The sequence below is a fragment of the Panthera pardus genome, unplaced genomic scaffold (assembly GCF_024362965.1).
Source record: "Panthera pardus isolate Hobbes unplaced genomic scaffold, ASM2436296v1 HiC_scaffold_7, whole genome shotgun sequence".
In the NCBI taxonomy this organism is placed as follows: Eukaryota; Metazoa; Chordata; class Mammalia; order Carnivora; family Felidae; genus Panthera; species Panthera pardus.
In genome coordinates, this window is record NW_026527002.1 from 71,765,501 (window position 1) to 71,790,493 (window position 24,993).

Sequence of the window (24,993 nt, forward strand, 5' to 3'; positions counted from 1 at the left end):
CCAGGGAGGGGAGGAGCCTTTTCCTGAAGGAAGGCTTTTCAATGCCCTCTTGCTTTGTCCCTTGTCTCCATGGAAATGGTGAAGAGGTCCAAACAAGAAGTCACTTCCTTGGGGAAGGGAGGGCAGCCTGGAGGTGGAGAGCCTCCTACCCTCAGAGTCTGGGCTCCAAACCACGGCGTGTCTGCAAGGTGCCATGTTACCGGGTCCCCCTGGGTGAGGGTGGTCACTAGGAGAGTGAGCTGTGACCTCGCTGAGCCCCCAGAAGGTCAACGGGGACGGTCTAAGCGTAAGACTCAGAATGTCTGGGTTGGAAGAGGCTTTGGAGACCATCTGGGACCCAGGAGTGATGTGCCTCACCCAAGGCCACACCGTAAACTCTGTACTAGGACTAAAATCACATCTGATTGCTCATTCCTGCTCCAGAAGGAGTCTTTTTCTTTTCTTTTTTTTATTATTTATTTTTGAGAGAGCGTGTGTGCGCGAGAGAGAAAGAGAGAGAGAGAGAGAGAGAGAGAGGCAGAGAGAGAATCCCACGCAGGCTCTGCCCTGTCAGTATAGAGCCGGACGAGGGGCTCAAATCCACGGACCGTGAGCTCGTGACCTGAGCCAAAATCAAGAGTCAGACGCTTACCCATCTGAGCCACCCAGGCCCCCTGGAATGAACCTTTTCCATCATAGTGACCATGCAAATTGTCGTCTTACGTTTATTGAATGTTTACCACGTGCCGGGCACAGTGCTGAGTCCTTTCCGTCCGTCATCTCGGTGACTTCTCACGACAACCCTTAAAGGTACGATGGCCCCCAGTTTACAGCAATGTGACCACTCCAGCTGTGAGTGTGTGGACCAAGGTCACACGGTTGCTAGGTAGCCAAGCTGGCACCTAAACCCGGGACACCTGACCGAAGACCCTGGACCGAAACCTGCATCCTCTTCCTGCCCGTTTCTGGGTCTGCTACTTCCTCTCATGGCCCCACTCCCAGCCCTCCCGGCTGAGCCCAGGGGGGCTTCTCACGTACGTGCCAAATGTCTGTCGGTTTCCGATGCCTAAGTGCACGTCGGGTGCTATTCGTCGTAGAACATGACAGCAAGGAAGAAGCTTTAGGCCTTTCTTGAGAAAGCTGTCTAGATTAATAAAGCGATTCTTTTCTGATTGCCAAAATAACATCACAGGTCTTTGCAGAACACCGAGAAACTAGGAATAAGTAAAAAAGAAAGAAAAACACACTCGTATGTTTTCCAGCTTTTTCTCCTGGAAATTGTTCGTGTCCTTGTTCATTTACCCATGGATGATCTTAATGATCGTGTTATCGGTTTGCTCAAGGACAGCATCCTTTATATTCATAATGGTGGCAGATGTCTTTTTTTTTCTCTCCCAATTTGTTGTGTGTTATTACATTTTAAAAAGTGTTTTTGGAGGTTAGAAGAGGCTGCTTAGATTTTTTTAAACATTTGTTTTCAATGCTTATTTTTGAGAGACAGAGAGAAACAGAGCATGAGCAGGGGAGGGGCAGAGAGAGAGGGAGTCACAGAATCGGAAGCAGGCTCCAGGCTCTGAGCTGTCAGCACAGAGCCGGACAAGGGGCTCAAACTCACGGACTGTGAGATCATGACCTGAATTAAGCTCCTGCTTAGATTTTTTAAAGCGTTTATTTTAAGTATTTAAAAAGTATTTTAAATGTTTATTTATTTTTGAGAGAGAGAGAGCAGGGAGGGGCAGAGAGAGAGAGAGGAGACAGCACAGAGCCCGACGCAGGACTTGAACTCATGAAACTGTGAGATCGTGACCTGAGCTGAGACCAAGAGTCAAACGCTTAGCCGACCGAGCCACCCAGGCGCCCCACTGCCTAGATTTTAAGGGACCGGTTTTGCCCTGCAGGAACCCTCTCGTGGTCTGGAGCTGCCCAGCTGGCGTGGCGCACAGACAGGCCTTGACCTTGGCTGCAGGAGGGTTTGCCTGTGGCTGTCAAGGCTCTTCTTGAGCAGCTTGAGCTGGAATAAAGCAGTTCTGCCCTCAAAGGCCCCAGTGTGCCAGTCAGAAACGCCAAAGCCATTTATTTTCCTTTCCTGGGAAGAGCAGGCCTCTGCTCTGGGGGCTGAAAGCCAGGGCTCAGAACCAGGGAGGTTCACGGTCGCCATAGGTGAGTGTTGTGTAGCCCCTACCTCTCCATGCACACGACTCTGTTCAGCTTCCACTGGCTGGAGTGCTGATGTCATCATCGTGAGTACAGTGTGTGTGGCCACAGGACCACCAGCTGCCGAAAGGCGTCCCGGTTGCATTGCTGTTCACAAAAGTGCCTTCCGTGACCCAAGCTGACGATGTGGTATTAGGTCACTCTGAGGATGGGAAGGTGAGGCTCAGGAGGACAGGGTGCAGGGCTGGGACTAGACTCTGAGTTCGGGTGAACTCTGTGATGGGGACACGATCCTGGGCCGGGGAAGTCATGGTGGGGGGTGCGGGGGGCGGTGTCAGAGACCTCAACGGATGAGGACAGAGGAGGAGCCATCTCTGTGGGTACCCAGGCCAGAGCCCCAGACCCCACCTGCCTGGCTCATTTTCTAATCTGTTCTGCTCGCCCTCTGTTTTCTAGGGCCACCCTTCTCCCAATCCCGGCTATAAAAACAATGGGGCACACACAGGGCAATGTAGGGGAATGGGAACACACACACACACACACACACACACACACACACACACACACACACCCTGTGTGCTTACCCATGAAACCCCAGAAAGCAGTCTCCTTAAAGTTAGGAACATGACATATCCATGATGCTTATCACTACTAGACAATGGGCACAAGGCATCGTAGATGCAATTACAAAGAAGGAAGAAGTGAACAGGAACAAGGAGTACTCTACTCAACGACATCCAGGTTATTCAGTTAGAAAACATCGCCAACAATAGAATTCAGTCACGTGTTGGGGTAACAGAGTATCTCTCAATGTAATAGAAGAAATATAACGAAACAAAGAAGTCCATTACAATAGCTGCAAACAGATCTCACGCATCATAGTTACCAAGTTATGCGTACGATGTATATGAATAAAATTTGAAGATATTATTAAGGAATAGACACAAACATGTGAATAAATGAAAAGACGCCCCCATAAGAGGAAGACCCACACTACGCATATGCCAACTGTCTCTAAATTAATCTCTAAATTTAACATAACTCCAATTAAAAATAGGATTCCCCGTCCCCCCCCCCCCCCCCGGAATTAAATATGCTGATATTCTATGGGAAAAGACAAAGATGAGAATAGTCAAATTCTGAATAATGAAAGGTGGTCTAGGTCTGAAAGATATTAAACTACCTTATAAAGCTAAAATAAATGAAGCAGTTTGGTAAATGGTGTGTGAGCAGAACACAGACCAATGAAACCGTGTGAAACAGCCAGAAATATATCCGAATATACGCAGAAATTTAGTTTGTGATTAAGAGGACATTTCAGATCAGGGGGAGAAAAGGAGGTGATTTAATAAGTTGTGTTAGGTTTAGACAAGTGGTAGCCACGTCTAAAACAAAGTTCAGGTCCATTCTTAGTTACTTCTACCGAAATAAACTCCAGGTGGAGAAAATATCTACATTTTTAAAAACCCCACTGTAAAAGTATTTTTAAAAAGACGTGGGAGATTTTATTTAAATAGTATCCAAATGGGGAAGGACTTTGTGTGTGTGTGTGTGTGTGTGTGTGTGTGTGTGTGTGTGTGTGAGTTTTACAATTTATTAAATAGGAAAGCTGTCCATTTGAACAGAAGAGAGGACATTTATTTAAAAAAAATAACATCTAGAGAAAAGTGGTCAAAAAGGGGTATGGTGCGTGTGGTGCCCCCCCTACATTGGAAAGCAGCTGGAAAAGCACCCTGGGAGACCTCGTGCTGACCCAGGAAGCCTGCGCACACACTCCAAATCCCTGAATTCCAAACTTGATTGTATGAGATGCCATTTGCAACATGCATCAAAACCCTCCAGCCAAAGCAGCTTTTCGAGTCTGAAGGCCCACAGATGCCTTGAGACGGTCGCACACGGTGGCGCGCCCGCGTGACCTGGGACCCCGCGGAAGGACAGCAGCGCCCCCACTCGGGGCATCCAGGCTCAGGTCTCCAACTGTCCGAGCCGCCCCTGACCCCGAGGCCCCAGGAGTGGACTCTGAGCCAGCCGGGGCACCAAATGAGGTCAAGGAGGCACTAGGGCCTTGGCAGGCGAGCACAGAGCTGCGGCTCACCTACCCCCGCTCCTTACGGAATCGAGGACGATCGACTGACCTTACCTTACGATTAACATTCTGGAATGACGACGGAAAACACGACGGAACGGTCGTGTTCATGTTTAGTAACTTCAAAACACCACCGGCTTTCACAGAAACGTCTTCTTGAAGGAGCACTAGTCCGCCAAGTAGCAGGAGCTCACCAGGAAGGGGCGCATAGAAACCGGGTGCAGCTCTCACACGCGGGGGGCTCCTCGCTGCCCCTGGCTGCCAGCGCTGTTTAGGTCGTGAAATCAGCGGCACGATCAATACTTTCGCTACGGCCGAGGACCCCGTACGTAAAGACACAACGGCATTTTCAAGCCCAGCGAGCGGCGGCGGCCGGGCGGAAGCAGGGCTGCGACCTGCGGGCACCTCACGGCTCTCAAGACTCCTCTTCCTCATCTTGCATTTCGGAAATTCTGTCTACGGATTGAAGGATTTCGGCAACACGATTCAACGCTTCCGCTCCAGCTGCCGGATGGAGGAGTGGGTGTTGTTCCCGCGGACGCGAAGGTTCTGCGAGGCCACGTGGGTGGTCTGCCTCGCCCCCTGCAGGCGCGGCGCCCTGGCCCGACCGCAAGGCCTCCTTCTGGCGCTTGAAGTTCGAGACCTAGGCCTGCAGCGAGCTTCTGTCCCGCTTCGGTTTCAGGATGGGACCTTCCGCCCTTACAGCCCGGTTTGTCAACGGCGCCAGGTGCTGCTGCGCCTGCTGGACCACTGACTCCAGATCTCGGCCGTCACTTTCCGCCTTTATCGTTTTCGCTTCCGGCTTCCGCTCCAGCGTCCTCCCCGTTTCTGCTTGAGTTTCGGAGAAGCTCTGGACCTCAGGCGGCTTTCCTCTCGGCCTAGAATTTTCAGCTTTCAGCGCTTCGTGGCGTATCTGCAGCGTCCGCGGGCGCCTGTCCCCCAGAGACTCTCCGGGAGCCGCGAAGTGTGCGCTGGGGCTCCCCGCGGGAGAGAGAGGCAGGCGCGGGAGTCAGGGTCGCTCAGCATCCACGGGGGCAGGGTCTCGGGCCCCACCAGCTCCCACGGGGTGGAGGAGGAGGAGCCTCCACCACTGGACGGCGAGTAGGCCCCGATCCACCCCTCGTCCTCGTCCTCGTCCTCGTCCAGAAGGTCACCAGCCCCTGTAGGGTCCTCGAAAAACGGCTGCTGCTATTCCAGGCCTTACCCCACGGTCTGGGGGGTTGGGGAGCTGCGGCCCAGTCCCGGCAGGTGCCTTGCGGGTTCCTTTGAATAAATCCTGTTGTTGGCGGTGTCTTCTCCCGACAGGCCCGGGTTCTGGGTTTTCAGAAACTCTCTGAAGAACGGATCGGCCTCTGCAAGATCTTCAAGCTGATCGATCTCCAAAATGTGCCTCCTGGCGGGCCTTGCTTAGTGCATCTCCCCCTTTCCGTAGCCAAAATCTGGAGCCCGTCCCGGCGGGTCGGGGGCGGCCCCGGGGCCCGGCGCGCTCGGCCGCTCACTGTCCGGAATATGACGAGGCCCCCGGCTTGTGATATCTGGGGGGGACGCCAGGGCAGCGCGCGTAACCTGTTGTTGCGGGCCCGGCCCTCCCTAACCCGGCCGCGGGGGCTCCGCCCGAGTCCCCCGCTCCTGTCGCCCGCCGCCAGGCCCAGGACTTTGTCTTTTTAAACCTGACACAAAAGTTCAGACTCCACATAAGAAAAGAAGCTTGGCATAAATCGTTTCATGAAATCCAACATTTCCAGGGGTGCAGGGTGGCTCAGTCAGTTAAGTGCTCTGGTCATGATCTCACATTTCATAGGTTCGAGCCCTGCCTCGGGCTCTGCGCTGGCAGTGGGGAGTCTGCTTGGGACTCTCTCTCTCCCTCTCTCTCTGCCCCTGCCCCACTCACTCTCGCTCTCTGAAAAATAAACAAACAAAGACTAGCAACTCAAAAGAGAAGAGAAAGGCATGAACAGAGTTCTGAGTTCAGAGAAAACTAAGTAACAGTGGCCTTTAAACATATGGAGGGTGCTCACCCTCACCGTTGGGGGGAAAAACACCACAAATTACAACTTCCGTGACAGATCATGTTCACCTGTTAAACTGGGCAAAATACAGACGTCTGCGAACCTGCTGTTAAGGGGAGATACCAGCACTCACCGTCACTGCTGCTGGAAGGCACAGCCTCTTGGCAAAGCCGTTTAGTGAGCTCTCTCAAAAAGGAAAATGCGCTAACCCCTGACCAGGGACACCACTGCTCAGCATTCATCCTGCACACGCATTCACGCCTTTGCTCAGGGACGTGTGCGTAAGGACATTACGGGTAGTAAAAGATCAGAAATAACTTACATATGTATCTACAGAGGACAGGTTAACTGAGATGCCAGGCACTCTTACAGTGAAACACTCTGTGGCCTTTAAATTTTTTTTTTTTTTTAACGTTTATTTATTTTTGAGACAGAGAGAGACAGAGCATGAACGGGGGAGGGTCAGAGAGAGGGAGACACAGAATCTGAAACAGGCTCCGGGCTCTGAGCTGTCAGCACAGAGCCCGACGCGGGGCTCGAACTCACGGACCACGAGATCATGACCTGAGCCGAAGTCGGCCGTTTAACCGACTGAGCCACCCAGGCGCCCCACTCTGTGGCCTTTAAAAGCAACGCGACGGCTCTATAATGACATGTGACAAGCTCCTAAATGTACAAATTGTTATCATCTCCGGCTGGGGCTTCCACACTCAGGGACAGAAACTCAGGGAAAGGAGCAGGAATTTGATTTTACTATACATACTTCTGGAGCATTTAACTTACAAAAATTTTTTTAATGTCTATTTATTTTTGAGAGAGACAGAGCATGAGCAGGGGAGGGACAGAGAGAGAGAAGACACAGAATCCGAAGCAGGCTTCAGGCTCTGAGGTGTCAGCACAGAGCCTGATGTGGGACTAGAACTCATGAGTCATGAGATCACGACCTGAGCTGAAGTTGGATACTTAACCGACTGAGCCACCCAGGTGCCCCTGGCATATTTAACTTTTTAAAATCATGGACATATGTTCTTTTTTATTTATTTTTAATTTTTTTAACTTTTTTTTTTTTTTTATTGTTAAGAGACAGGGAGGGGCGCCTGGGTGGCTCAGTCGGTTGGGCGTCCGACATCGGCTCAGGTCATGATCTCGCCGTCCGTGAGTTCGAGCCCCGCGTCCGGCTCTGTGCTGACAGCTCAGAGCCTGGAGCCTGTTTCAGATTCTGTGCCTCCCTCTCTCTCTCTCTGACCTTCCCCCATTCATGCTCTGTCTCTCTCTGTCTCAAAAATGAATAAACGTTAAAAATTAAAAAAAATAAATAAAAAGAGACAGGGAGAGACAGAGCATGAGCAGGGGAGGGGCAGAGAGAGGGGGAGACACAGAATCCAAAGCAGGCTCCAGGCTCCCAGCTGTCAGCACAGAGCCCGACGCGGGGCTCAAACTCACAAACCTGATCATGACCTGAGCCGAAGTCAGACGCTCAACCGACTGAGCCACCCAGGCGCCCCGGACGTATGTTCCTTTTTAAAACTATATTTAGGGGCGCCTGGGTGGCGCAGTCGGTTAAGCGTCCGACTTCAGCCAGGTCACGATCTCGCGGTCTGTGAGTTCGAGCCCCGCGTCAGGCTCTGGGCTGATGGCTCGGAGCCTGGAGCCTGTTTCCGATTCTGTGTCTCCCTCTCTCTCTGCCCCTCCCCCGTTCATGCTCTGTCTCTCTCTGTCCCAAAAATAAATTTAAAAAGTTGAAAAAAAAAAAGAAAAAAAATAATAAAACTATATTTAAATCATTGTAAAGAAAAGAGAGAAAGTCTGAGAGCAGAGTTGGGCTCAAGATATACTATCTGTGTGGTGACGGGTAAGTTGTTTAACATCTCTGGGCTCTTTCGCTTTATCGGTAATACACTCGTGGTCTATTTGAATTCTTAGGCCCTGGCCTCTTAGACACTCCCAGTAAAGCATATACAGGGCAGTGCTGTGATTAGAACCCAGGTCGGTTGGGCTACGTTCATTCTTCCATCTCATTCCCTTGTCCATTCAACAAATTCCTCTGATTTTTTTTTTTTTTCAACATACTTAACAGAGACAATTGAAGTGTTTGCTATGGGCCAGGCATGGTTCTAGATGCTTTACAGTTACTGACTTATTTAATCTGCACTACAACCCCCTATGGCAGTTACCATTACTGTCTTACTCTACAGGTAGGGAAACTGAGGCACAGAGAAGTGAAGTAACTTGCCCCAGCCCCGTGTCTGGTGGGTGGCTTAGTGAATGCCATTATTGCCAGGCAGGCTGCAGAGCCTGAGCTCTTTCTACAGCACCCCATGGAGTGTGGGGCATGGGGTCCCCAGGTCAGTCTGGAGGTACTCATAGCGCTAGGAGGGGCTGTGAGGTGATGAGCCTGGAATCTTCTTCCCCTCTTGAACACCTGCTCATGGAACAGCCTGACCCATCCAGCCCCTCCACCTCTTTGAGTAGGGCTGGGGAAGAGAGCAGAAGAGGCTTTCTGGTGTCCAGAAAACATGAGTTCCCACAAGCCAAGTGGATGCCCGGAAAGTACCAGAGCTTGAGCTGTCTTGCAAGGGCCAGGGAACCCCAAAGACAAGCAGCTGAGGGGGGCGATGAGGGGCCAGGGGTCAAAGCAGGTCTCCCCAAGGACGGAACCATGGTCAGACGTTGTGGAAATGACCACCACCACGGGCAGCTGTATGTTCAGGACGGGAGCTCTGGGAACGATCTGGGTTCCTCGTATCTACTGGGGAGATGTGGGCACATAGATGGCAAACAGGGCCACGGGAGTGGCTGAGCCTACCAGGGAGAGCGTGTGGTAGGGTGACAAGAGCCCCCAGGAGCATCACCATTTGAGAAACAGGCAGACGAAGACGGTTCACAAAGAAGATGTGAAAAGGATGGTCAGAAGGACGGGAAGAGAACGGGAGGAGAGGGCGTGACCCTCTTTCATGACGGCTGCCAACAGAAGCCCTGAAAATGTCCTGTTCAGATATGGACAGTTTCTTCTCCAAGGTGAACTGGAGAAAGAATTACCTGAACAATGGAGCAGTTTTCGGCTGGCACTTCCCTTGTCTTCTATTCTCACAGAGATGACACGTTTTCCCATATGTTGTTTTGGCAGAGATCTCTGCATAAACACGTTTACACCCACATACACGTATATTTGCAGGCGCACAGATTTAAATCAATTAAGCTAATATTTATTGCATCTCGGTTGTGTGCGAAGCACGGCACCTCCCAGGGGTCTGCCAGGATGTGACGGCAATGTGCTAAACGCCGAGATCCAACCGTGAGCCCAGACGGATGGGTTCCCCCAACAGGTGTGTGTCCTTCGTGCAGGACTTCAGAGAAGCCTTTACCAAACTGTGCATCAGACTTGGTTGATTCACTGGACCCAATCCTGGGGCAGAGAAACCCACCTTCCCCGAAAACCTCCTGCTGAGTGAGAAACAAGCTCTTGTCTTGTTGAAGCCACTGATATTCGGTGTCTGTGAATGTTAGAATCCTAATTAGTACTTACAGACATATGGGCCAGAATGACTGCAGAGAAAGGGCAGCCGCCTGTGAAAGATGTCCCCAGCTACGCTGCCCAGGATGGCTCTCAGTTTTGTAACGCTGCTTATTAAATTTCCTGGAACTCGGGGCGCCTGGGAGGCTCAGTCGGTTAAGCGGCCGACTTCGGCTCAGGTCACGATCTCGCGGTATGTGAGTTCGAGCCCCGCGTCGGGCTCTGGGCTGACTGCTCGGAGCCTGGAGCCTGTTTCAGATTCTGTGTCTCCCTCTCTCTGACCCTCCCCCGTTCATGCTCCGTCTCTCTCTGTCTCAAAAATAAATAAATGTTAAAAAAAAAAATTTAAATTTCCTGGAACTCAAGTTGCTGTTCTGCGCTCGACCCTCTCTCCGCCTTTGCACCTGCTCTGCCTCTCGGGCCGATCATGTAACGGGGTGTTCCAGACGCACAGACCACACGTGCAAGAGGCGAGAGGGAGGGCAGCACTGCCAGGGGAGGTCAAAGTGGTCCAGCCCCTGGGGATGCAGAGCTGGTGGGGGGAGGGGGAAGGGAGAAGAGAGGAGGGAGGAGGGAGGCTGTAGGTCAAGATGTTTTTAGATGGAGTTGGAAATAATCCTGAGGCAGAGGGCAATCATTTGGAAAGAGTGAGGAATGCTCCTCCTTTGGAGACTGATTTTTAAGAGGTGAAAATAAGTGAGCATCTTCCTTTAAGGTTTCTTTTGCTTTTACAACACCGGAAAGAAGTTTGGCAAGTCGGGGAGGAGAGGTGTCACTCAAATGCTGTCCTGTTGCTCTGGGAAGGGACACGGGATATTATGATAGCACATCCATAGGGGACCCAGGTGGCCTGGCAAGATTATGCCTAAAATAGCTTTTATTTGGGAGCAGGTTCATGTTGCTTAATATAATTTTTAATGTTATAATTATGGGGAAAGTCCTAACATAGGCAAAAATGACACAATGGTCTCCTGAAACAGCATGAACTCAGGATAATCCTGTCTTATTCCTACTGCTATCCATTTCCCCTCCCTTATTTTAAATTCTTTTTTTTTTAAGTTTATTTATTTTGAGAGAGACAGAGAGAGAGTGTGTGTGTGAACAGTGGAGGGGCAGAGAAGGAGGAAGAGAGAGAATCCCAAGCAGGATTCTGCACTGACAGCTTGGAGCCCAATAAGGGCCTTGATGTCACCAACTGTGAGATCGTGACCTGAGCCGACACGAAGAGTCCAACGTTCAACTGACTGAGCCTCCCAGGCGCCCGTCCCTTCCCTTATTTTAAAGCCAATACTGGGCGTCGTATTACATGATCCATAAATATAGCATTTTAATATGTATCTCTGAAACATAATAAACATAGCCACAAGGCCATTATGACATTAAAAATGATTTTTAAAATACCAGCGATTGTATGGATGGTGTTCAAATATTTAATTATTTAGTAACTGTATTTTTTTAATGTTTATTTATTTTTGAGAGAGAGAGAGAGCACGAGCGGGGGAGAGGCAGAGAGAGAGGGAGACACAGAATCCGAAGCAGGCTCCAGGCTCTGAGCTGTCAGCACAGAGCCAGACACAAGGCTCGAACTCATGAACTGTGAGATCATGACCTGAGCCGAAGTCGGACGCTTAACCGACTGAGCCATGCGGGGGCCCCCGTAAATGTACTTTTATTTACAATTCTTCCGTTTGAGTCAGATCTAGACAAGACCCACGCATTGTGATTGGTTAATATGTCATTGAAGTATCCTTTAATGTACAGATTTCCCGTCTGCCTCTCTCTTTTTTAACCCTTGCAATTTATTTGCGGAAGAAACCAGTTTTTGCTTGGGCCCTGGAAAGCCTCTCCTGTGTGGACTTTGCTGCTTGCACGTTCACGTGCTCGAGTATACCCTCCATACTTCCCGTGAATTGGTCGTTTCATCTAGAGCTGCGGCGTCCCATATGGTAGTCACCAGCCAAAACCAGAATAAATTAGGTAAAATTTCAGCTGCTCGGCAGCCACATGTGACTCTCCTGCCACATCAGACAGTACAGATTATAGAACACGTCCATCATGCGGGCAAAAACTTCTCCTGGACATTTAAAGGCTGAGAAGCTTACCTAAAATGTAATTTTTTTGGAAGACCGTTTCATCAGGACATTAGCCTTTGACGCTATAGCATCCTTTGTTCCCCGGGAGAAAAGTGTCTTTGGAGTAAGTGACCCCAAGGTCAGCCCCTCTGGTATTCCCTCTCTCCATCCAGGCATCTCGGAGTCCTCCTCGAGACTTTCCTCTCCCCCTGGTTTGTATTGTTGCTTTTACCCCCTAAGCGCCTCTCAAATCGGTCCCCTTGTCTCTATTTTTGGAGCGAACACTCTGCCCCAGGTCACTTTATCTCCGAGAAACCGAAATGCTCTCTGCTGGGTCTCCCGCGGTCACCTCGGCCTGCACCTGGGGCCTTCTCTGCAGGACAGCGGCAGGAGCTCTGTGCTCAGAGCACTGGAACATTCCCGTCTGGATCAGGAACGCGCTTACCACGGGGCCCACTGTGCAATGAACAGTGATGCAGAGGAAGGCACAAAATGCTGGGACCGGTGCAGTAAAATAGAGGACCCGGCCAGAGTTTCGTTTATTGAGTCCTGCTCTAGCTTCTGAGCCGTGGGAGTGAAAAAGACAGGGTAGATGCCCACCTTCCAGGAGGAGGGAGTTTATTTTCTAAGGGAGAAAGGCATACTCTAATCAGGTAGATAAATGAACAATAACAACTTAGATCACATCAAGTTTTGAGAAGAACATGGAGTGATTGGATAGAAACCAGGAGTGGTGGGCGGGGGGTGGGGGGGTCTACTGTAGAGAATGGTCAGGGGAGGCTTCCTGGAGGAAGTGACATTTGAGCAGAACCATGAAGGGTGAGAAGGATGAGGACACAGCTGCCGCAGAGCCCGGGGAGGGGAAAGCCAGGCGGTGGGAGGAAAGCCAGGCAGGGGAAATAGTCAAGTGCAGAGGACCGGAGCTGGGAAAGAGCCAGCAAGTGACTCGGGGAAGATGACCTCAGCCTCAGTTTTCTCATCCGTAAAATGGTAACAGGGGCGCCTACCAACTGCCGAGGCTGCAGCTATCATTGTCAAGATTATGATTATCGTTTAGTTCAGGAGAGGTTTTAACAGAGCAAATAAATGCTTTCACCCAGACCAGACAACAGATTCATTAGTTGTATGTTGTGACTTCCCCTGGAGAATATGGTTTAGGCTCTAGAACTCGTAATGACACTAGACCCTTACCTCGCCCCGCCTCCACACGCATGGACACGTGCACGCATATCCACACACAAGTACACATATACACAGCATCTACGAGGGGTTTCGGTTTGTGGCTGTCGGATTCCTGTTCCCGAACACCACCTTGGAGACAGTGCAGATTTTGGCATTTCAGGCTTCAAGCTTTCAGCTCATCCCCAACGCCCCCCCCCCACCCCCCTTCCTTGTAAATCTGTGGGAGGAGCAGGCTGTCAGCAGCACAGAAGGAGGGGGGGTGGGGCTGGGGGTGGGGACCAAGCCACTTAATCCGCTGGGAAGTCTCCTCAAAAGCTCCTCTGCCTCAATCCGCAGGGAGACCGGGGGACAACATGCAACACAAGTTGGGTCCTTAAAAGGCAGCCCAGAGACCAAGCCGGGGCGAAGGGAAGGCATCCTGGGAGGTGAGAGCATCACCTGTGGGGTGGGGAGAAACAGGTGTTTCCTGGGGAAAACAGCAGCTGCAGGGAAGAGAAAGGTCTAAGGGAACAGCAAAGGCAAAAAAAAAAAAAAAAGAAAGAAAGAAAAAAAATCAAGACAGAGATGATTCCACCTCTTTTTAAATTATGGACACGCTCCGGGGACTCAGAATCCAGAGGGCTTTCCTGTGTTATGGGGCTCTGGGGACACCGCGCGATACGGGGTATGACGCTTCCTTCTCTCCGTTCACAGCAACACCATCCTCTCAGCTGCTCCGACCAAAACCGTGCGGTCATCCTTGACTTCTTCCCACGTCTCACATGCCACATTCATCCCATCCGGAACGCCCACCGGTTCGACCTTCAGAAGGTATCCAGAACCTGAGCAGACCCCCTCTCCCCACCCCCACCACATCACCTGTCACGCGGCTCAGGGAGAGGCTCTCCTTCCAGGTGTCCTCTTCCAACCCATGCCCCCCTGCAGTCTGGCCTCAGCACCTGGCCAGAGCGACCCTGTTCCTCTGAGGCCCCCTTGCTTGCAAAGCCAAACGCGAAGTCCTGGGAGGGGCCCTAGCAACATCCAGAAGCTACCATGTATGTGCCCAGCTGAGGTTGTATGGTGACGTGAACATGTCCTGTGTGCCCTTGCCCAGAAGTGTGTGGGTGTCAGGTGACGTATTCGTTTCCTATTACTGCTACATCAAATGATCAGAGCATCATAGCTTAAAACAGCAGAAATGTATCCTGTCTCAACTCTGGAGGTCAGAAGTCCGAAATCAACCTTGCTGGGCCAAACCCCAAGACTCTAGGGGAGAATCCATTCCTTGCCTCTTCCAGCTTCTGGTGGCTGCCTGGCATTCTTTGGCTTGTGGCTCCATAAATCTAATCTTGTCTCCGTGGTCACATTGCCTCCTGTTCTGGGTGTGTCTAATCTCCCACTGCCTCTCTCTTGTGAGGACACTTGTCATGGCACTCAGGGCTCACCCAGATGAGCCAGGAAAATCTTCATTTCAGGATCCTTAACTTAATCACAGTGTGGTCCAATGAGATGCAAAGAGACCGCCTTGTTGGGCCTTCTTGCAAAGACACTGTGTTTTTCCCCGGAAAACAGTTAACGAGTAAAGATTCGTGATCAAGAACTTCTTTTGCAAGAAGGAGCAAGCTGAAGATTAAAGCACAGAGGAAGGAAAGGCCTGAAGAAGCAGAGAGAAATGGGGCCAGCATCCTCATGACATTTATGAGCTCCTGGATCACACAGAGCCTGAAGCCCTTCTCGTCCACCTCTGGTCTTTTCAGTTATGAGACCCAGTAATTTCCTCTTTCTTTTAAGCCAGTTTGAACTGGATGTTCTGTCACTTACACCAAAAAGAGTTCTCATTGATATTCTCTTTAAACCTCAAATTCTTACCTAAAAATAGGTTAAATATCTTACAGAATTATGATAAAATTTAATTTTTTAATGCTTATTATTTATTTTTGAGAGAGAGAGAGAGAGCAGAGGAGGGGCAGAAAGAGAGGGAGGCACGGAATCCAAAGCAGGCTTCAGGCTCCGAGCTGTCAGCACAGAGCCCGACGCGGGGCTCAAACTCACAAACTGCGAGATCAGGACCTGAGCCAAAGCCAGATGGATGCTCAACTGATGGGGCTACCCAGGCACTCCCAGAATTATGATAAAATTTAAATGAAATGACATGTATAACACATATATGTTAATTCCTGGCACGTAAAAATTCTCCTTGTGAATGATGGCTGTTAATATTTAACAATTGACCATCACAAGATACGAACTAGATCTTACATCAAGCTGGTATGTTTGGGTTATAGTTACCAAAATCTAGAGCCTGGGGCGGAATCTGGGAGACATGGGAGCAGAGCTGACGCGTTCCCTGTGGCTGACCGTTTACCTAATGGCGTGTTCACTAACTGTCAAGCGTCTTGGGGGGCTGCAGGGGGGTCTTGTTCTCATCAGGAGCTCATGGTTTCTCTTGTCAAGGTAAGTTCAGCATCTAGTAGTCAGGCGCCTTCGATATTCCCAGAGCAGGGCTGGGGACTGGAGATCCAACAGGAGGGAGAAGCGTGAGTTCAGGCTGCAGCAGGACTCACAGTCTGATGGAGGAGGCGCAGGCGAATCCGGTAATCACACACGCAGGTGGAGTGCAGGCTGGAGTGCTGGGTGGGGTGAGATGGTTGAGGATCCAGGGCAATCTGGGAGGGCTTCTGGGAGGCGGTGATGTTGGCACTGAGACCTGAAAGACGCACAGGAGCTTATGAAATAAAGGGCATTTTGAGCGGAGAAAACTTCATGTGCCTGTGACACAGGGAGTATATTCTGGGCTGAATTGTGTCCCCACACTCCCCATTCGTGTGTCGAAACCCTAACCCCCCATATGATGGCATTTGGAGGTGGGGACTTTAAGGAGGTAATTAAGGCTAAATGAGTCACAAGGGTGGGGTCCTAATCCAATAGGACTGGGGTCCTCACCAAAAGAGGCTCAGACACCAGGGATGCGTGTGCCCAGAGCCGAGACCACATGAAGACAGAGGCAGAAGACGGCCATCGACAAGCCCAGGGGACAAGCCTCAGGAGAATCCCACCTTGACATCGATCTTGGACTCCGGCCTCCAGAGATGTGAGCGAATCGGTTTCAGTTGTGTAAGTCACCCGGTCTGTGGCAGCCTTAACAGACTCACACCGAGTATCAGAAGTCTGGGGACCCCCGGCCAGGACAGAAGGAGATGGGGGGTGGGGCGTGCGTCACGTCCCACAGGCCGACTTAGGGATTTTTTGGTCTTTATTGCAGGAGCCGTTGATGTATTATTAGGGCAGAAGTGACGAGTATATAGAATCTGCACACAAGTAGAAATTGAAGCTCACTTTGAGAAAGTAAGAGGATTTTGAATCTGCCCTTATTGTGGTTTTTTTTTTAAATTTTTAAAATATTTATTTTTGAGGGAGAGAGAGAGAGAGACAGAGTATGAGTGGGGGAGGGGCAGAGAGAGAGGGAGACACAGAATCTGAAGCGGGCTCCAGGCTCTGAGCTGTCAGCACAGAGCCCGATGCGGGGCTCGAACTCACAGACCTGAGATCATTCATGACCTGAGCTGAAGTCGGATGTTTAATCGACTGAGCCACCAAGGCGCCCCTGCCCTTCTTGTGTTCGATTTGTCTGCCTCACCCTGGAGTGTGACAGGGGGGCTGGAATTGCCCTCTTGGCTGCTGAGTCATGTTGCCCAGCTGGTGCTTGATGCTATTCCTTGAGTGAATAATGGCGGGATGTATGGGTCGGTGGGTATCTCGAGGGTCCAGAGGGAGGAGAGATCGCTCTGCCTGGTTGGCTGGAGAAGGTAGGACTTCGGACCAGCTACGGAATTTGTGGGACCCAGTGCAAAATGGAAATCTAAGGCCACTTGTTTGAAAATGATTAGGAGTTTCAAGACCGTGACAGCAGGGCATTAACTCAACCGTGGGTCCTTGCGAGCTCAGGGGGCTGTGTGACGGCACAGGTCACAGATCTAGGAAGCCAGCCCTGTTTGGAGTACATCCTGGAAAGCTTCATGGAGGAGGAGGCAGCATTTGAGCTGGATTAGATCTGGGCCTGGGGAGCGACCTTCTCAGACAGAGGGGTGGAATGGTGTAGGCAAGAAGGTGGACAAGCACACCTCCCGATACGAGCCCAGAGGTCATGGGCGGACACTCTCTTTCACTGTTTAAAAAAAAAAAAATCTGTCTGAGGCTCATTCCTCCGAGCTCTATTTTGGGGTGGGTTTCATTAATAACAGATGAATTCTGGCTCTGGGGACACCAGAGGTAATTTTTCACTTTTATTAGGGCTTGATGAGCTCTAAGCGTCATGCAGAAGCCCAGCCCCATTTTCAAATGGGCTCTTTTCCATTCCGCTCCTTTGCAAGCAAACAAAGGCCACCAGCGAGGAAGGCCTGGCTCGATCACAGAGCGCTGGCACGGTGCCTTTCGACGTCAGCAGCTGTGCCCCTGGCATCTGCCGTGCTGAGGTCCTGGGGTGGCACACTGCCTTGTGTTCGTCGCAGTCTGGGGGCTGGCATGATGGGGAACCCTGCCAGGAGGGAGCCTGGCCGGAGTAAACCGACGGAGGGTAGCTCTGGGGGCTTCACCGGTAAGAGGTTCGTCGTACTCATACGAGTTTCCTCGGGCCACCATAACAACCACGATCTTGGAGGCTCACGCAGAAACGCACCGTCTCAAAGTTCCGGAAGCTACAAGCTGAGCATGAAAGTCAGCAGGGCTGTGCTCCCTCTGAAGGCTCTAGGGAAGAATCCGTCCCGTCTTTCTCTGGCTTCTGATGGTTGCCGGCCGTCCTGGCCGTTCCCTGGCTTGGCATCACTCCTGTGACCGTCCCCCTTGTCATAAGGCATTCTTCTCTCTGTCTCTGCGTCCCAATTTCCCTCCTCTTTTGAGGACACCGGTTACGGCACCCTAATGTAGTAGGACCTCATCCACAAAGACTCAGTTTCCAAATAAGATCACGTTCACAGGTACTGGGGGTTAGGACTTGATTATATATTTTGTGGGGGGGGGGGACACAATTCAACTCACAGCTCGGGTCTCCTGTCCTCCCAAGATACTAAGAATCACAAGGAACATCTGCAGGGGGCCCTGGACTTCACAAAGTATTTCTTTGTTTTTAATTTTATTTCTTTTTTTTTCTTAGCGTTTATTTTTGAGAGAGAGCACGTGTGCACGCGTGCACGTGCGAGGGTGGGGAGGGACCGAGAGAGAGAGGATCTGACGCGGGCTCCGCGCTGACAGCAGAGAGCCCGACGCGGGGCTCGAACTCACAAATCGTGAGATCGTGACCTGAGCCCAAGTTGGACGCTTAACTGATGGAACCACCCAGGTGCCCCCACAAATGTTTTTCTAAACCCTCTATGGGGCGCCTGGGTGGCTCGGTCGGTTAAGCGTCCGACTTCAGCTCAGGTCATGATCTCACGGTCCGTGAGTTCAAGCCCCGCGTCGGGCTCTGGGCTGACGGCTCGGAGCCTGGAGCCTGCTTCCGATTCTGTGTCTCCCTCTCTGTCTGCCCCTCCCCCGTTCATGCTCTGTCTCTCTCTGTCTCAAAAATAAAAAAACGTAAAAAAAAAAAAATTTTTTTAAACCCTCTGCCCTGTCTCCTTTCCTCAACAGCTCTGTCAGGTAGATTGGGAGGAAGCCCTGTGCCCATTTTGCAGCCAGGATAATTGAGTTGTGAAACATTTTAAGTCGCAGCAAGGGACACATAGACAGCTGTTAGAAATATTTAGGGAAAACCCACGAATTGGGTGGCGGGAGGAAAGAAGGAGGTAAAGTGGGCAAGAGAACTGGAGACATGAGACGGGCCAGCCACTCTGAGAAATGCTCCCGAGAAAGGTTTGGGGATCACATTCTTGTCTCTGTAACGCATCAGCCACAGCTCAGCATTTATTGAACGTTCACCGTGTGGCAGGCACTGTGCTAAGCCCTGTAACCAAATCCTTGATTTAATCTTTACATCTGCCCGGTGCCGTGGGCTTGATTACTACTCCCTCCCTGTTCACAGGAGGGAGCTGAGTGAGACCCAAGGGGGTAAATGGAGAAGCCAGTAGTCGAAAGTCAAAGCTTACACTCCGTCACTGGGCCTTTCTCACTGCTGACAGTGGCCCACACGTGTGGGCCAGTGACTGTCCTATCAGACCTGCTGGGCCCTGTGGCAGGGCATTAGTGTGGATGGGCAGGAGCTCAGAGTCCCATGTAATGGGGAGAGGAGCCCAGGCTTGTGGAGGTATCTGTCACACGGGTTGGGAAAGAAGGTATAGACTGGGTACCAAAGTGCTGTAAGGATCTAGACTAAGGGTGACAAACTTTTCCTGTTAAGGGCCAGACAGGAAATATTTCAAGCTTTGCAGGCCATATAGTCTCTATCACAACTACCCCACGTATAATATGCAAATGAACGAGCGTGGCTGTATTCCAATAAAACTTTATTGACACTGAAATTGGAATCTCATATGATTTTCCTATGTCATGAATACTATTTTTCTTTTCTGTTTATCGGTTCCTCTGCTATCTCCTACTCATTGAAAAATGCAAAAACCACTCTTAGCCTGAGGCCGTGCAAAACCAGGCAGGGGAACGGATTTGGCCAGGGGGCCGTGGTTTGCGGAAACATCTGAGGACTTGGCCCCGTTGGAGGCTATCGGAGAATATGGCCAGGGCGCGACACTTTCCATTAAAACTGTCACAGGAGCACAAGGGGGCCACGTGAGTGCTGTGATTTCTGACGAGTGCGTTTCGTATAGCAAATCCCCGAATGACCTGGCCTTCATGATGGCACCGTGATAAGTGACACAGAGGTTCTGCCTTAGGAACCCTGAGCCGGGTGTGCAGATAAATGTGCCTTCCTAGAGCTCTTGCTGTCAGGAACACCCCGGTTCCGGGCACCTGCTAAGGGGTCCAGCAGCTGTGCGTGGTGGAGGCAGGACGGGGCTGGTCCTTGAGCCAAGCTGAGTACCCTCTTCGCGCCATTAGTTCTCAGAAGACGCCGGGGCGGTTGTGATGGAAGCCAGTCTTGGGCCTGGAAGGAAGGTGTTCGGGCGGGAGCTGCCCGAGGAATGATGCAGTTTGGGTGGGTTACAGAGGCCTGTGATGTGTGGCACCATTGAGCAGGGGGGTGTGCAGGCTGTGGGCCGTAGGGCCTCCCTGCTCTTGAGCAGGAAGGAGGGAGCGTGAGCCCGCCCTCTCATTTTCCAGATCCATGCAGATCACCGTCTTTTCCCGAGTGGCCCCCGGGGCCTGGAGAACTTGCCGGGCCCTTTGCTGGAAGTGGGGTGCTGCTTTCACGTTCCAGCACCAGCTGTGTGACCTTGGGCAAGGTGCTGAAGCCCAGTGAGTCTCGGCTTCCTCCTGTCTCCCCACGGGACGGACCGTGACCCTCTGGCGGTAGGTGGTAGGGTTGTCGGGAGGATGTAGATGGGACAGTGCAAGGTGCCTCGCTCCCCGGAGATCCTCTGTGAGTGGTGGCAGCGACAGGCCACACGTCCGCCAGGCTCAGACGCTGCTGTCATCGAAGGTCAGTGAAAATTTGGCCTTAAGGGACAACGTCCTTTGCCACCAAGCCTTGGAGTTAGATTTCTCCTTCTCTCTTGGCGTCCAGCCCCCGGGGAAGGTTAACTTTGTAAATTCTCTTCGAGACGCCAAATCCACCGGGCCGTCTCTGCCTCTCCCTCCCCCGACCCCATCCCTTCCTGGGGCAGACAGAAGGAACTCATCAGACATTCGAAGGCGGGAACTGCACTTTTTCAACAATTGAGACAAAAAGAAAAAAAAAACAACCCGAAATTAAATCCAGCAATTAAGTTCTAATTGACAATTACTTCACTTCGTGGCTCTGTGCCAAGGTTGGGAGCCTGGCTCCCACAAATGGTGTTTTTGTGCAGACTCGGGGAGGAGGAGGTGAGGGAAAGGGGGCTAAGGAGGTGATATCTGGGGACAGGGCAACAAAGGCCACTGACCCAATGCCGGCATTCTAACTGTTGGGGTGGGGGGTGGGGGCTGGGCTGGGGAACCCAAGGGCCTCTTTAGAACTAAAATGGTGAATACGGTGAACTCTGGGGTTTCTTTAAGCAAATTTTGCGTTCTAGGGAGAGCCCATCCTGGCAGGCCTGGGGTAGGCCCCCTTCTGTTCACACCTGGGGTGGGGACATTCTGTCTTCACACCTGGGGTGGGGCCCTTCTCTGTTCACACCTGAGGAGGGGGTCCTTCTCTGTTCACACCTGAGGAGGGGGCCCCTTTTCTGTTCACACCTGGGGTGGGACCCTTCTCTGTTTACAGCTGACATGTGGATCTTTCTCTGTTCACACCTGGGGTGGGGACCTTTCTCTGTTCACACCTGAGGAGGGGGAACTTCTCTGTTCACACCCGGGGTGGGGGCCCTTCTCTGTTCACACCTGAGGAGGGGGTCTTTCTCTGTTCACACCCGGGTTGGGGGCCCTTCTCTCTTCACAGCTGACCCGGGGATCTTCTTTGTAGACAGGGAGTTTCAGGGCCTTGTGGTTGACTCTGGGGCAAGGAGCCACGGCAGTACCCAGGCCAGGCCACCCTGCAAGGCTTCTAGAGAGCCAGGAGGGCCTTGTGAGGGTCAGCCTCCAGGTCGATCTATATTCGTACCCTGGAAGAGGTGGGGGAAAGAGAATCTGCTGCTCCGGTCAGTGGATTCCATGGGCCGCTTCTCTGCCTCTCGCCCCCTCACCCGCTCATCCATTTACTCCCACGTTTGCCAACTGCCGAATTCTTCCACGAACATTTACGGGGCATCTAGAAGTTACTCTGCAAGCCAGGAAGATGGAGGGTGGACCCTGCCCTCAAGGAGAAGGGAAATGAGACCCATAGAATATGACCTGGTATTTACTGAGTACCTGCTGTCCCAGTCAGCTCTGGCTGCCGTAGCAAAATACCACAGACTGGGAAGTTAAATGACAGAAATGTATTTCTCACAGTTCTGGAGGCTGGGAAGTCCAAGACGAAGGTGCTGGCAGATTTGGTTCCTATCGAAGACTCTCTTCTTCCTGGTTTGCAGACAGGGCCTTGCATGGAGGAGACAGAGAGAGAGAGAGAGAGAGAGAGGGTTCTCTGGTGTCTGTTCTTTAAAGGACACTAATCCCATTAGACCAAGGCCCCACTCTCCTGACCCCATCTAACCCTAATCACCTCCCAAGGGCCCCACCTCTGAACATCATCACACTGGGGGTTAGGGGTTCAGCATATAAATTTGGAGGAGACACAAACATTGAGTCCATAGCACCTACAATGGGCCACCCGTGGTGTTTTACCCAGGTAACTGCTAAAACCTTATAAAATCCCTCTAAGGTACATATGACTGTCGCTTCTGTTTTGCGGACGAGGAAACCAGTATTTAGGGAAGGTTAAGACGCTCCCCTCCTCAAGGTCCTAGAGTAAATCAATCTGGGACGTCCGAGACTAGAATCCAACTAAGTTTTGATTCAGAAGCCTGTACCTTTTCATGACCTGCAGGTAGAAAGCGATACGTGTCCCAGGAGAGATGAAGTCACATCATGAGTCATGGAAACACAGATACAAACAAAAACACTCGGTATCCCAGCTCTCCCCCTCCTCTCGGTGGAGGAGTTAAAGGCAACGTGGGAAAAACAAAGATGTGTTCCTGGTGCCACCGCTGAGGAGGGTGGCAGGTTTGACCCCTCTGGTAGGAGCCCCCGCACCTTGGCTGAGCATTTGGGGCAGCAACACGGGGCGTCCCGGGCTTGCACCAGCTGAGACCCCGCCACGTCACCCAAGTGTGCCAAAATCACGCTCCGGTGCGTTGCCAACGATGAAGAATTGCTCGGGAGGGAAATTCCACATTATACGTTGCAGCCAAGACAAGAGTTCCGGAACCCCAGCTATAAAATAAATCAAACACAGGCGTAACCACCGCCTGCACCGTTCAGAGGAATCTTCCAGATCAGAGCCACAGAAGGAAGTGGAAGGGGAATGGGCCTCTGAGTCTCCCCAGTGATCGTCTTGCTGCCCCTACATTCCTGCTGCTGCCTCTTCTCCAGATGAGCTGATGTTCAGCCACACGGCACTGGGTCCCCCCACTGCCCCCCCGAGCCCCGAACCCCGTCCTCCCAGATGCTCCTCCTCTGCTTGTCCACCTGGCAAGCTCCTTCTTCAAGGGCCTGCTTGAGAATCACCTCCCTTGGAAAGCCTTTCTCAACCACATCCTTCCCCAAGACCATGCATTGCTTCTTTTCCTATAATCAGCCCCAGGGCACAGCCTTCGAGGTCACGGGCTGAGCCGGACCCGGGCCAAATCCCAGCTCTGCTACATTCTCTGTGAACGTGGACCTGGGATCTCACTTCTCTGAGCCTCCGTCTCCTTCTCTGTGAGCTGGAGGTAATTCCGAGACCCCACGGGGCTGCTATTCTCAGCGGAATGCTTCTTGAGCGTCCCCTGCGTGCCAGGCATCGTGCTAAGCTGCGAGGACACCGTGGCAAACAAGACGGGCGGTGTTTTCTGAGGCGTTGATGGGGTAGTTTATGAAACGGGCTGAGCACCGTTCCCGAAACTTAGGATAAGCTCAGTAAATCGGTCGTTAGGATCATGGTCCTGCAGGATTTTGTGCAGACTTCCGCTGTGAGACTTTTTGCACCGTCCTGGAATTCCTGGTGTGTATGCGTTCTCCTGCGCAGGTGGTGAGCACCCCCGTGTAGGGACGGTGTCGTCTCTGGCTCCGTTTGCCCAGCGCCTGTCCAGCTCCTGCCTCGCTGTAAGCTGTACCGTCACGCTTTGTTGCCAGAGGGTGTGATTGAAGATGGTGACCCAGGAACCAAACAGCAATTTGGTTACAGAGGTGGCCAGCAACCTGAGGTCCAAAGGCAGTGGGTGCAGCGACCGTCCTCAGGAGACGAGGGTCACTAAATTTTCCCATGGAGTTTGTCCTGCTGCCAAAAGGGAATTGCTTTTCAGAAAATTTGGAACAGGTCGGGAGCCTGGGCGGCTCGGTCGGTTAAGCGTCTGACTTCAGCTCAGGTCATGATCTCATGGTTCGTGGGTTCGAGCCCCGCGTCGGGCTGTTGCGGATTCTGTGTCTCCCTCTCTCTCTCTGCCCCTCCCCTGTTCCCACCCTGTCTCTCTCTCTCTCTCTCTCTCTCTCTCTCTCCTGAATGAATAAACATTTAAAAAAAGTTAAAAAGAAAAACTGGAATGAGAGTGAATCTCCGCGTCCCCTTTTTTCTCTCTGGCTCCCGCCCCCTGAGATGTTGCACGTCTGGATTAAACCAAAGCTGGGTTTTCCAGTTCCCTCCTCCAAACAAAGCTCTGAGACAGACAGAAAGAGAGAGAGAGAGAGAGAAAGGGAGGAGGAGAGGGAGGGAAAAGGAACAGGCAGTGAGAGAAGGGGTGAGGGGGTGTTGAAGGGAAGGAAAGGGAGACACCGGAAGGGTACAGGGACGGGGAAAGGTGACAGCAAACACAGCTTACCTGGGAGGGTGCACTGGATGGCCGCTTTCCGCAATCACTGCTCTGCCCCGGTACAGTCCCCCTTCTCTCTCCCTCTCCTCTCCCGGGGCTGTGATGACATCTCCTCGCCGAGCTCCCAGCCTCCAGGCCTGCCCCGCTCCAGACCATCCAGCACCTGCTGTCCTTAGAACCTTTCCGTGGATATCCGTCCTTTCTATGGTAATCTAATGGCGTCATCCTCTGCTCTCAAGAGTCCTCAATGGCTCCCCAGTCCCCTGAGAATCAAGCCAGGGCTCTGTGGAATTTCATTTAAGACCCTCAGTGCTCTGGTTCCTGACTCTGGCCATCATTTATCCCATTGTCATTGCCAAACCTCCACCCTCCAACCACCCTGCCCTATACCCTGTGCTCCTAGCATCCTGAAGTTCCCGTAGCTCCCTGATTGTGTTTCTTGGTTCTCCCTTCCCTTTTGGCAGACATCTACTTATTTTTCAAGATTCTGTCCAGACATTACAGTCTCCAGGAAGCCTCTCCCGACTCCCACACCCCTGGCTCCCTGGATGATTATCCACTGGAAGCAGTACAG

At 51.8% G+C, this 24,993-nt stretch overlaps 1 pseudogene; it reads right to left on the minus strand.

The window, feature by feature from the left end:
* Nucleotides 1-4,634: 4,634 nt before the first annotated feature.
* On the minus strand, nt 4,635-23,414 carry LOC109273042 (endosome-associated-trafficking regulator 1-like; annotated as a pseudogene).
* Nucleotides 23,415-24,993: the final 1,579 nt, after the last annotated feature.